Here is a 14,219-nt window from a genome sequence, read left to right as displayed (position 1 = left end):
TTCATATACCAGATGGGAAGTGTTTATTTTAAAAATCAGAGGATTTCATTTTTCAATGTAACAATGTATAAATTAACTTTAAACATCCCCCCACTATAAGTAATTACTATTTTGGCATGATCAGATAGCAATCCTTAAAATGTAACTATATTAAACCTTCTTGCCTACTGAAAATTGCACTAGGGTGTATTTTCAGCCACTTAAGAATAGTTGATTTTAAAGATAATACAAAAGCAGTGCTATTGAATTTTGGTAAGAGTAAAAAAATTGGGAGAAAGGTCAATCCTATACTCAGAAGGACTGTGTGATTTGACCAGAGGATTAACAGCATCTAGCTAAGCATTGTAAAACCCAAGGAACCATTAAAATTCTTATAGTGGAGATACAAGGCCACAATTAGGAAGAGATGACAGAACCATTACACAAACACACACATACACAATAAAGATGAGAGCAGGTATAATTATGCGAATATCTAGGATGGTTTATGAAAATATCAAACCAGAACAAATGTCCTGGAAATTTCTTTTTAATGCATATATCACAGAGTCCTACTTGGAGCAACTTTCTTTAGACATACTCTGAGGAAGAGACTCATGTTTTTGATTGGATAGCATGATGTAATTCCAAAGTATAGATAATATACCATTAAATGAATTTAAACTCAGAGGTGTGCTATAGCTAGTTCAAATAAGCTCGTGAGAATTTAATGGTAAACTTTCAATAATGTGAACATGTTCCCATTATTTAAAATTACGTAAGAGTGATATCAACAAGATGTCAGAGTAGACAGCTCCAAGCTCTCATCCTCCAGAACACCACCAAAAAAAACAAGCACTCTCAGAACCAACTTTGTCATAATTCTAGAAAAGAATCAAAGGTTTACAGCAATCAATCAAATACTGAATCAAGAAAAAAGCAACTTTCAAAATGGTAGCAAATCTTGGTGGCATTTTGCTTGCTTCTCCCCAACCCTCCCCCTGGCTCAACAGCAGTCTTGAAAATGATAGCCTTCATTCCCAGTGTGGGACCCTCTGCCAAGTTACAGAAGAAACAGATCAGGCCTTATTCACAAATTATTGTGTATGTTGTCTTTGACCTGTCTGGGGGCTATATGAAGTACTGATACTAGGCACTTATCTCTGTTTCACCAAACTCAGAACAGGCCAGAAAAGTAACAGTCATTTTTTGAAAGCTTTGCAAGGTGAACAAATAACCCTCAGAAGGCTTGGACAAAAGATTAAAGTGGAGACATATAACAGACCACCTAAAGTCTAGAAGAAAAGCTAGGGAGTTTCTTTGAAAAATTAGGCCATCAAAAATCCTCATGTTTATAGGGGATTTAGAAAGTCACAAGCAAAACAGGTTAGGACAGATGCAGACATTAGGATCTTAGAAGACCCTAGACTTTTACCTCAGGCTAATATCTAGGCTCAGTATAAACCTGAATAACTGTTAGAGAAATCTAATAAAGTGAAAATCTGCAAAGAATGAAAGAATTGCTTTTTTTTCCCTTTCTTTTAGCATCTAGAACTTAAGGAAATTTCTATAAATATTAGCTGAACACAGTTTAATGAACAGACACTTCAGTAATCACACACAAAAGGGAATACACTTAAAAAATAACCTTGAAAATTCATTAATCATGACTTCCTGATGTGGCACAAAGGGACTGGCAGCATCCCTGAAGCACCAGGATGCAGGTTCAATCCCCAGCCTAGCATAGGGGGTTAAAGGATCCAGCACCACTACATTTGTGGCATAGGTCACAACTGCAGCTCAGATCTGATCCCAGGAACTCCATATGCCATGGGGTGGCCAAAAATAGAAAAGAAAATTCATTAATCAAATATACTACTACAATCTTCAATAATTAAAGAACATACTAAGCCTGAGGGATGAGAAAGAATTTCATTTTCAAGAATTACCATATTATAATATTCAAATGTCTAGTATTCAACAAAAAAATAACAAGACAAAGAATCAAGAACATATCCAGGGAGTTCTCTTATAGCATAGCAGGTTAAGGATCCAGTGTTGTCACTGCAGTGGCTTGGTCACTCCTATGGTGTGGGTTCAATCCCTAGCCTGGAAACTTCCACATGCTACAGGAGCAGCAAAAAACAAAACAAAGAAAGAAAATATAGCCAATTCAGAGGAACAAAATAAACTGATATAAACCATCCCGGAGGTTACTAGACAAAGATCTTTTAAAAAGTGCTTTAAATATGCCCAAATGGCCAAATAAAAAGAACAAAAAAAAATGAAATCTGAAAACTACAAGGTACTAATAAAGTAAATCAAAGATGACACAAATAGAGGGAAAGATATACCATATTAATGGATTGGAAGAATCAAGATTGTTGTCAAAATGACTATACTACCCAAGTCAACCTACAGAGTCAGTGAAATCACTATCAAATTATGAGCAATATTTTTCACAGAACTAGAACAGAATTTTTTTATGTTTGTATGGAAACACAGAAGACTCTGAATGGCCAAAGCAATCTTAAGAAAGAAAAATGGAGCTAGAAGAATCAGGCACCCTTTCTTTAGCCTATACTACAAATTTATAGTCATCAAAACAGTATGGTACTCACATACAAAAACATATAGATGAATGGAACAGGATAGAAAGCCCAGAGATAAACCCACACACATATGGTCAATTTACCTATGACAAAGGAGACAAGCATATACAATGGTGAGGAGTTCCTGTTGTGGCACAGCAGAAATGAATCTGACTAGGAACCATGAGATTGCAGGTTTGATCTCTGGCCTCACTCAGTGGGTTAAGGATTTGGCGTTGCTGTGATCTGTGGTGTAGGTCACAGATGTGGCTTGGATCCTGCATTGCTGTGGCTCTGGATTAGGCTGGCATCTGTAGCTCCAATTAGACCCCTATCCTAGGAACCTCCATATACCATGGGTGTGGCCCTAAAAAAGAAAAAAAAACAATATACAGTGGTTAAAAGACAGCCTCTTTAATAAGTGGTGCTGGGAAAACTATATAGCTACATGTAATAGAATAAAAGAACACTCTCTAACACCATATACAAAAATAAACTCAAAATTGATTAAAGACTTACATATAAGACAGGATACTATAAAACTCTTAGAGAAGAACATAGGCAGAACACCCTCTTACAAAAATCAGCGCTATCTACTAAGATCCACCTCCTAGAGTAATGACAATAAAAACAAAAATAAACAAATGGGACATAATTAAACTTAAAAGTTTTTGCACAGCAAAGGAAAACCTAAACAAAACAAAAAGACAACCCACAGAATGAGAGATAATATTTGCAAATGATGAGACTGACAAAGGATTACTCTCCAAAATATACAAACACTTCTTGCAGCTCAATATCAAAAAACAAACAACCCAATCAAAAAATAGGCATAAGACCCAAATAGACATTTCTCCAAAGAAGACATACAGAAAAGATGAAACACAAAACATGAAAAGATACTCAACATTGCTAATTATTAGAGAAATTCAAATAAAAAGTACTGTGAGGCACCACCTTACACCACCCAGAATGGCCATCATCAAAAAGTCTACAAAAAATAAATGTGGTAGAGGGTACAGAGAAAAGGGAACCCTCTTACAGTGTTGGTGGGAATGTAAATTGGTGCAACCACTGTGGAACACAGTATGGAGATTACCCAAAAAACTAAAAACAGAACTATGATACAATCCAACTATCCCACTCCTGGGCATCTATCCAGAGAAAACCAAAATTCAAAAAGACACATGCATCCCAATGTTCGATGTAGCACTGTTTACAACAGCCAAGACAGAGAAGCAACCTAAATGTCTATCAACAGAGGAGTGGAGGAGTTCCCGTCGTGGAGCAGTGGTTAACAAATCTGACTAGGAACCATGAGGTTGCGGGTTCGATCCCTGTCCTTGCTCAGTGGGTTAACAATCCGGTGTTGCCGTGAGCTGTGGTGTAGGTCACAGACGTAGCTTGGATCCCGCGTTGCTGTGGCCCTGGCGTAGGCTGGCAGCTACAGCTCCGATTAGACCCCTAGCCTGGGAACCTCCATATGCTGCGGGGGCGGCCCAAGAAATGGCAAGAAGACAAAAAAAAAAAAAAAAACATAAAAAAATTAATAAAAATAAATAAAGAAAGAAATAAAAAAACAGAGGAGTGGATAAAGAAGATGTGGTACACAAATACAATTGAATATTACTTAGCCAAAAAAGAATGAAATAATGCTATTTGCAGCAATGTGGATGGACCTAGAGATTATCCTAATAAGTGAAAGTCAGACAGTGAAAGACAAACATGATATTACTTATCATAAGAATCTAAAAAAGGGATACAAAATGAACTTATTTGCAGAACAGAATCAGACACAGACTTTGAAAAACTTATGGTTACCAAAGGGGACAGGTGGAGGGAGAGATGGACTGGGGGCTTGGAATTGGCATATGCACACTGAGGTATATGTAATGACTGGCCAGTGGGGACCTGCTATGTAGCACAGAGCACTCCATCCAACATTCTGTGATGGTCTATGTGGAAGAGTCTGAAAGAGAATGGATGTGTATGCATGTATAATGGAATCACTTTGTTGTACAGCAGAAATTATCACAAAATTATAAATCAACTATACCTCAAAAAAACTTTAAAAAATGAAAAAAGCACTCTTGAATTATAACCCAAATGTAAAATAAATATACATGAGTCCATACATAAATAAACCAAGTACTGAATAAATAAACTGGAAAAGAGATAAATCTCCCATGTAGAATTCCAAATAATTTTTGTTGTTATGTTTCCATCCTCAAGGAGAGGCAGCATAACTCCTCACTCTTTAAGCGTAGACTACACATAGTGACTTATTTCCAAAGAGTACAGTATGGGAAAGTGGAAGAAAGAATAACTTTACAGTGGGGAAAACTGACAAATACCACCTCAGCCAGGCTATCAAGGTGAACATCAACAGTAATAATAAGTCATATTGATAGTATAATTCCCATGATAATACATGATAAAATGGCACCTTATCCCTATGGTCCTGACAGAAACATGTCCCCTCAGTCTAACCAGGAGAAAAAAATTAAAAAATACACATTAAGTACATTGTTGATTTTCTTCACTTAGTAAATTATTTTCTTATTCTTTTTGGATGCCAGTGAATTTATTTACACTTGTAGTCCAACAAATTCATCTGGTTTTGACATTCAGGAATTATTCTTATTTAATTTTTCCTGGTATATGGTAACACAGATTCAAGGCTTCCTTTATATCAGAAGAGTTTTGCTCCATCATGAAATTAAATATGCATGTATTTTTGTCTGTTTCATTTGTTCCGGTTTCTTCTTTACAAAAAAACAATTACTCAATTTTGAGGGCTTCAGTTTTTGGCTTCCATATCTAACTTCTAATTAATTCCCCTGCGCACACCCCATGTAGCTTTCAAAGCATTGCCAACAACTTTCATAGGCCTCATTCTTCATGTTTCTGACTTGGTACTCTACAGTGATGTATGCTGAGTCCACATTTTGTTAAATACAAACCAACATGGGAAAAAGTAAATTTTTTTTCTTTGATTTCACAATATGTTCAATATCACTTAAATACAAGTAAGCTGCTTGGATATGTATGCTTCATCTACCATGATTGACATTGCTTAATATCTGTAAAGCTGAAACTCTAGTAAATCCTTCTACCTTCCAACCTGCTTAATCTTGCTTCCAAGTTATTTCTCTTGGATATGAGACTGAGCAGTTAAAAAATAGCATTCACTTAGGCACTCTGGCTTTCTTATACTTGTATATTTGTTGCCTTCAAAATGATGTTGTCTTCTTCTTCGATTTCTGTACTTCAAAATAGCATCTGTACAATTTAAGGGGTATTAACAATTCAAGATGTTCTTACTTTTCCAAATTCCTACATAGCTTTATTTTAGAAGACATATGTGACAGATCATAAGCTTGACCTTCAATTTGATCTTAAACTTTCAAAACCTGTGGTTTGGGGTTGTGGTTTTTCCCTAATTACAATATAAATGTTGTTTCCTTCTTTGCCTTTAGCTCTTTTCATGAGAAGTTATAAAATCATAATATTCTTCTGTGTTTTTCATATGCAGGCATATGTGTATGAAATATAGGTATTGAGAACTGAAGTTTAGCACTTGCCATTAGCCTCTACATGGATTAAATCTTGAGCCTATGTAGCTGCCAACCTGCAGCATCCCCTGAGTGGAGCTCAGGGTGAAAATCAGGAGTGAAGCACTTTTTGCTCTGCGAAAAGTGGAAGAACAGGTCTTCAGATAGTCAGGTATTTTTAGAAGATTTTATATGCCCAGTTCTTACCTCTCCTCATATCTAGAAAAACACTAAAATTCTTCATGGTGATGTCTTCTCCCTGTGATTGGTAGTAACCTTTAGGAGATCAGCAACAAACTTTCATAAAATGTGTTCATGGCTGCATGCACCTCCCCTTCGCCTTTATCATACCCTGATATACCCCCTTTCCTCTTCGGGGCAGCATTTCATAGCTATCTGAAATACTACCACCAGGGCTGTAATTAAGAATAAAATAAAGAATGCCATGGTGAATGAAGTGACCTCCAAAGGTGAAAGCCAGTGAGTCCTGCAGGCTGTGAAAACTTAGGATACTGGCCCTGATAGCAGAGGTGCATATTACAGGAATGATTTCAGTGATCCCAGGCCTCTTTTGTTCCTGCTACCTGCCCTTTCTTTCAAAAACTCTTACATATCCTAGCTCCTCCCTGTTTCTCAGGGCTACCTGAGATGCTGTCTCTAGGCTTAAGTCCTAATTTTTCCCCCAAATAAAACTCAACTCTCAACTTTCAGGTTCAGCATTTTTTTTAAGTCAACAGTATATAGATTATATATATTTCATTAGAGATTTCTTTTTAACTCATTACTTTCTTATACATCATTATTAGATGTTCAAAATACATTAATAAATAAAAGAAGGAAGCTACAAAATAGCATAGATATGCACAGAAGGAAACTATGATGATTTTCTTTACCATTTTAATAGTTGTTTTTCCTTGGTGGCTATTTGTGGTTACTAATTTATAGTACTGTCTCATTTTTTATGAAAATTTATTGATATATACTGTTTATAAACATACCTCCTTTACAATAACTAAAGCATTCACATTCTTTTGTAGCTCAACAATTTTTTTATAAACCAAATTGATGAACAAGTTATTACATATCAGAATGCAAGTATTACAAGAAAATTACAAAGATCCTTCAAGGTTCAAAAGAGGACTGTTGCTGCAAAGTTGTTTAGTCAAACTAAAACATATATATATAATATTCAAATGAATCTTATGGTAAATTTTGTAAAAAAAATAAAAAAAGAGAGAGAAAAAAAATCCTTTCTGTCATGGGAACCAGTATCCCACAGATTGTTAGAAAATTTATGATTTTAAATATTAGTTTTTTTCTGATATGAATATAAGATCAATGCCCACTGCTCTTTAAAAGGCCCAGGTACAGCCTTAATCCTCTGCTAAATCACCCTACCTCACCTACAATATGACATACTGCCTGGTTCCTGTTCTGGTCTCTTGGAGCTTAAATTTCTAAGTGTAGAATGACTGGTAAACATGCTTATCTGCCTCCTTTCCTGGTCTCTGAGTCACTTGATCTGAAACTACCCCCACCTGTACCTTTATGCCTGGTTTAGTTCCTAACCCAACTCTGTACCTACTGCTCAGGTTACAATTATGAATCTTGATAACGATCATGAATTACTATACTAATTTCTTCTTATTTGCAACCTCGATATACTGTGACTATTGCCACACCCACTCCACCCCAATTCTCTCCTCTGTCCCCATTTCTTCACACACATAGACAAAACCTCTGTATACATAATTCACATCTAAATCTGTTGCTCTTGGTTTCAGCCTATCTGTTCAGAATCCCAGTTTTGACCGTGTTTTCCAGATACCTTGGCCTCTTTACCCCACCATTAAAACTTGTAGTAACTAGGAGCTCCCGCTGTGGTACATAGGGATCCACAGCATCTTGAGAGCCACTAAGATGCGGGTTCAATCCCCAGCCTGGCACAGTGGCTTAAGAATCCGGCAGTTGCAGCAGCCGTAGCTTAGGTCAGGACTGTGGCTCCAATCCCTGGCCTGGGAGCTCCATATGATGTGTGGTGGCCAAAAATTACCAAAAAAAAACTTGTAGTAACTAAACATTTTTTTTCCCACTCTCTTGAAAGTGACTTGTCAGCCCTATGCTCTTGACTGGTAGAGCAGTCTCCTGATGATTTAAACATCATTTATCTCTTACTAAGTACATGTACTCATTTAAAAATTATTTTAAAGTTATTATGAACCTTAATTCAGTGAGCCTTGTCTCCAATCCATTATTTATACTACAACAGCTTTTATGCAATTTTTATTTGAAGCAGAGAGATCTTGGATGATTTGTATGTGTGCTTTGGAAGGCAGAAATAAATGTCAACTCTTTATTCTGTACTTCTACAAATTTCTCTGTCTTTGCCATCTGTGTTTTAGAAACACGTGTTCATTTCTGTTTTCTTGTATTTTATTTCCGATAAATAAGGTAATTGGGAAATAACCCTAGAAAGCCATCTCTGTTAGGAGACAGAAGTTAGATAGAAGGAGATGAAATTGGGGACTAGTTCTTATATATAAAGTTTATTTTATCATTATTTTTTTTAATATTCTTTTTTTATTACTCAAATGAATTTATCACATCTGTAGTTTTATAATGATCATAACAATCTGATTTCACAGGATTTCCATCCCACAGCCCAGGCACATCCCCCCACCCCCAAACTGTCTCCTCCAGAGACCATAAGTTTTTCAATGTCTGTGCGTCAGCATCTGTTCTGCAAAGAAGTCCCATCTGTCCTTTTTTCAGATTCCACATGTCAGTGAAAGCATTTGATGTTGGTGTCTCATTGTATGGCTGACTTCACTTAGCATGATAGTTTCTAGGTCCATCCATGTTGCTAAAAATGTTGGTATTTTGTTCTTTTTAATGGCTGAGTAATATTCCATTGTGTATATGTACCACATCTTCTTGATCTACTCCTCTGTCGATGGACATTTAGGTTGTTTCCATGTCTTGGCTATTGTAAATAGTGCTGCAATGAATATTGGAGTAAATGTGTCTTTGTGAGTCATGGTTTTCTCTGGCTAGATGCCCAGGAGTGGGATTGCTGGATCAAATGGTAGTTCTATATTTATTTTTCTGAGGAATCTCCATACTGCTTTCCACAGTGGTTTCACCAATTTACAATCCCACCAACAGTGTACTAGGGTTCCTTTTTCTCCACCCCCTCTCCAGCACTTTTGGATGATGGCCATTCTGGCTGGTGTAAGGTGGTACCTCAGAGTGGTTTTGATTTGCATTTCTCTAATAATGAGTGACGCTGAACATCTTTTCATGTTTTTTTGGCCATCTGTATGTCTTCCTTGGAGAACTGTCTGTTGAGATCTTCTGCCCATTTTTTGATGGGGTTGTTTGTTTTTTTGGTATGGAGCTGCAGAAGGTGTTTGTAAATTTTGGAGATTAATCCCTTGTCAGTTGATTCACTTGCAGAGATTTTCTCCCATTCTGTGGGTTGTCTTTTTGTGTTGTTTAGGGTTGCCTTTGCTGTGCAGAAACTTTGAAGTTTGAGTAGGTCCCATTTGTTTATTTTTGTTTTTATTGTCAATACTCTGATAGGTGGATCTGAGAAGATGTTGCTATCGTTTATGTCAGAGAGTGTTTGGCCTATGTTTTCCTCAAGGAGATTGATAGTGTCTGGTCTTATATCCAGGTCTTTAATCCATTTGGAGTTTATTTTTGTGTATGGTGTTAGGGAGTGTTCTAATTTCATTCTTTTCCATGTGGCTGTCCAGTTTTCCCAGCACCACTTATTGAAGAGACTGTCTTTTCTCCACTGTATACTCTTGCTTCCTTTGTCATAGATTAGTTGGCTGTAGGTGCATGGGTTCAATTCTGGGCTTTCTATTCTGTTCCACTGATCTTTCTGCCTGTCTTTGTGCCAGTACCATGCAGTTTTGATGACTGTTGCTTTGCAGTATAGTCTGAAGTCTGGGAGCCTGATTCCTCCAGCTCCATTTTTCTTTCCAAGGATGTCTTTAGCTATTCTGGGTCTTTTGTACTTCCAAACAAACTTTAAAATATTTTGTTCAAGTTCTGTGAAAATTTTCCTTGGTAATTTGATAGGGATTGCATTGAATCTGTAGATTGCCTTAGGTAGTATAGTCATTTTGATAATATTAACTCTTCCAATCCACGAGCATGGTATATCTTTCCATCTATTTGTGTCATCTTTGATTTCTTTCATCAGTGGCTTGTAGTTTTCAGAGTACACGTCTTTTGTCTGTTTAGGTAGGTTTACTCCTAGGTATTTTATTCTTTTGGATGTGATGGTAAATGGGATTGCTTCCCTAATTTCTCTTTCTGATCTTTCATTGTTAGTATATAGAAACGCTATCAACTTCTGTGTATTGATTTTGTATCCTGCAACTTTGCCAAATTTGTGGATAAGCTCTGTTTTCTGGTAGAGTCTTTAGGATTCTCTAGGTATAGTATCATGTCATCTGAAAATAGCGATAGTTTTACTTCTTCCTTTCCAATTTGGATTCCTTTTATTTCTTTTACTTCTCTGATTGCTGTGGCTAGGACTTCCAGAACTATGTTGAAGAGTAGTGGCGAGAGCAGACATCCTTGTCTTGTTCCTGATCTCAGTGGGAATTCTTTCAGCTTTTCACCATTGAGAATGATGTTCGCTGTGGGTTTGTCATATATGGCCTTTATTATGTTGAGGTAGGTTCCCTCTCTGCCCACTTTCTGAAGGGTTTTTATCAGAAATGGGTGTTGGATGTTATCAAATGCTTTTTCTACATCTATTGTGATGATCATATGGTTTTTATTTTTCATTTTGTTAATGTGGTGTATCACACTGATGGATTTGTGAATATTGAAGAACCCTTGCATCCCTGGGATAAATCCCACTTGATCATGATGTACAATCCTTTTAATGTATTTTTGGATTCGGTTTGCTAGTATTTTGTTGAGGATTTTTGCATCGATGTTCATTAGTGATATTGGCCTGTAGTTTTCTTTTTTGTGATATCTTTGTCTGGTTTTGGTACCAGGGTGATGGTGGCCTCATAGAATGAGTCTGGGAGTATCCCTTCTACAATTTTTTAAAATAGTTTCAGAAGGAGAGATGTTAGCTCTTCTATAAATGTTTGACAGAATTCGCCTGTGAAGCCATCTGGTCCTGGACTTTTGCTTGTTGGAAGTTTTTTAATCACAGTTTCAACTTCAGTTCGTGTGACTGGTCCATTCATCTTTTCGACTTCATCTTGGTTTAGTCTTGGAAGATTGTACTTTTCTAAGGATTTCTCCATTTCTTCTAGGTTTTCTGTTTTATTGGCATATAGTTGCATATAGTAGTCTCTTATGATCTTTTGTATTTCTGTGGTGTCCTTTGTTACTTCTCCTTTTTCATTTCTAATTTTATTGATTTGAGTCCTTTCTCTTTTTTTCTTGAGAAGTCTGGCTAAGGGTTTATCAATTTTGCTGATCTTTTCAGAGAACCAGCTTTTCGTTTCATTGATCTTTTCTATGGTTTTCTTTGTTTCTCTTTCATTGATTTCTGCTCTGATCTTTACGATTACTTTCCCTCTGCTAACTTTAGGTCTTGTCTGTTCTCTCTCAAGCTGCTTTAGGTGTAAAGTTAGCTTGTTTGTTTGGGCTTTTTCTTGTTCCCTGAGGTGGGCTGGTATTGGTATAAACTTTCCTCTTAGAACGGCTTTTGGTGCATCCCATAGGTTTTGGGGTGTCATAACTTCGTTGTCATTTGCTTCTAGGTATTTTTTAATTTCCTCTTTGATTTCTTCAGTGATCCATTGGTTGTTCAGTAGCATGTTGTTGAGTCTCCACATGTTTGTGTTTTTTGCAGTTTTTTTCTTGTTGTTGATTTCCAGTCATATAGCATTGTGGTTGGAAAAGATGCTTGATATGATTGCAATTTTCTTAAAGTTACTGAGGTTGGATTTGTAGCCCAGGATATGGTCAATCTTAGAGAATGTTCCATGTGCACTTGAGAAGAATGTGTATTCTGTTTCTTTTGGATGGAGTATCCTATAAATCTCTATTAAGTCCACCTGGTTTAATGCTTCTTCATTCAGGGCCTGTGTTTCCTTATTGATTTTCTGTCTGGTTGATCTGTCCATTGCTTTGAGTGGGGTGTTAAAATCCCCCACTATGATTGTATTATTATCAATTTCTCCTTCTAAGGTTGTTATCAGTTGCCTTATATATTGTGGTGAACCTATGTTGGGTATGTAGATATTTAAAATTGTTATAACATCTTCTTGGACTGATCCTTCATCATTATGTAATGTCCTTCTTTGTCCCTGAAAATATTCTTCATTTTAAAGTTTATTTTGTCTGATATGAGTTTTGCTACTCCAGCTTTCATTTGATCCCTGTTTGCATGAAATATTTTCTTCCATCCTCTCACTTTCAATTTGTATGTGTCCCTAGAAGTGAAGTGGGTCTCTGAAGACAGCATATATATGGGTCTTGTTTTTGTATCCATTCAGCCAGTCTATGTCTTTTGGTTGGGGCGTTTAGTCCATTCACATTTAAGGTAATTATTGATATGTATGTTCTTATTGCCTTTTTATTAATTACTTTGGATTTGTTTTTGCTGCTCTTTTTCCTTTCCTTCTTCTCTTGTTCTTTTCTGCCTATAGAACTTCCTTTAGTATTTGTTGTAAGGCTGGTTTAGTGTTGCTGATTTCTCTCAGCTTTTGCTTGTCTACAAAGCTTTTGATTTCTCCTTCAAATCTGAATGAGAGCCTTCCTGGGTAGAGTAATCGTGGTTGGAGGTTTTTTCCCTTCATCACGTTGAGTATATCATGCCACTCCCTTCTGGCCTGCAGAGTTTCTGCTGAAAAATCTGCCGATAGCTTTATCGGGGTTCCCTTGTATGTTATTTGTTTCTTTTCCCTAGCTGCTTTCAAGATTTTGTCTTTAATTTTGGTCAGTTTGATTAGTATGTATCTCGGGGTGTTCCTCCTTGGGCTTATTTTGTATGGTACTCATGCTTCCTGGATTTGAGTGAGTGATTCCTTCCCCATGTTAGGGAAGTTTTCGGCTATTACCTCTTGGAATATTTTTTCTGTCTCCTTCTCTCTCTCTTCTCCTTTTGGCACCCCTATAATACGAATGTTGGTGCGTTTCACATTGTCCCAGAGTTCTCTGAGACTCTCTTCATTTGTTTTCAATCTTTTTTCTCTTTTCTGTTCTGCATCCGTAATTTCTACTCATCTGTCCTCCACCTCGCTTATTCGTTCTTCTGCCTCCTGTATTCTGCTGTTAGCTGCTTCTAGTGAGTTTTTTATTTCAGTTATTGTATTTTGCATCTCTTCTTGTTTAAGTTTTATATCTTGTATCTCTTTGGTCAGTGTTTCCTGTAAGTTATCCATCTTTGCCTCCAGTTCATTTCCAATGTCTTGCATCTTCTTCAGCATTAACAGTCTAAAGTCTTTTTCCTGGAGGGTGAGAATCTCCTCATGGCTTAGCTGTTTTTCTGGGTTTTTTTCTTTCTCCCTCATCTGAGTTATAATTCTCTGTCTTTTCATTTTTATAGGTTTTTGGTGTGGTGACCTTCTTACAGATAATAGAGTTGTAGCCTCTCTTACTTCTGATGTCTGCACCCCTGTGGCTGAGGTCAGTATGGGGGCTTGGTGTAGGCTTCCTGATGGGAGGGGCTGATACCTGCCCCCTGGTAGGAGGAGTGGATTCTAATCCCTCTGGTGGGTGGAGCTTAGTCTCTGGATGGGATTAGAGGCAGCTGTGTGCCTGAGGGGTCTTTAGGTAGCCTGTTTACTGAGGGGTGGGGCTGTGATCCCACCTGGGTTGTTGTTTGCCCTGGGGCTTCTCAGTGGCTGGCTGACGGGTGGGGCCAGATTTTCCCAAAATGGCCACCTCCAGAGAAAGGCAGCTGCTGAATATTCCTGAGAGCTTTGCTTCCAATGTCCTTCCCTCACAACAAGCCACATTCACCCCTGTCTTCCCAGGATGTCCTCCAAGAACTGCAGTCAGGTTTGACGCAGATTCCCTTGGAGACCTCACTCTACCCTGGGACCCAGTGCACGTGAAAGTCTGTGTGTGCCTTTTAAGAATGGCGTCTCAGTTTTCTCCAGTCCTG

The sequence above is a fragment of the Sus scrofa genome, chromosome X (genome assembly GCF_000003025.6).
Source record: "Sus scrofa isolate TJ Tabasco breed Duroc chromosome X, Sscrofa11.1, whole genome shotgun sequence".
NCBI lineage: Eukaryota > Metazoa > Chordata > Mammalia > Artiodactyla > Suidae > Sus > Sus scrofa.
Note: the sequence above shows the minus strand (reverse complement) of the source record.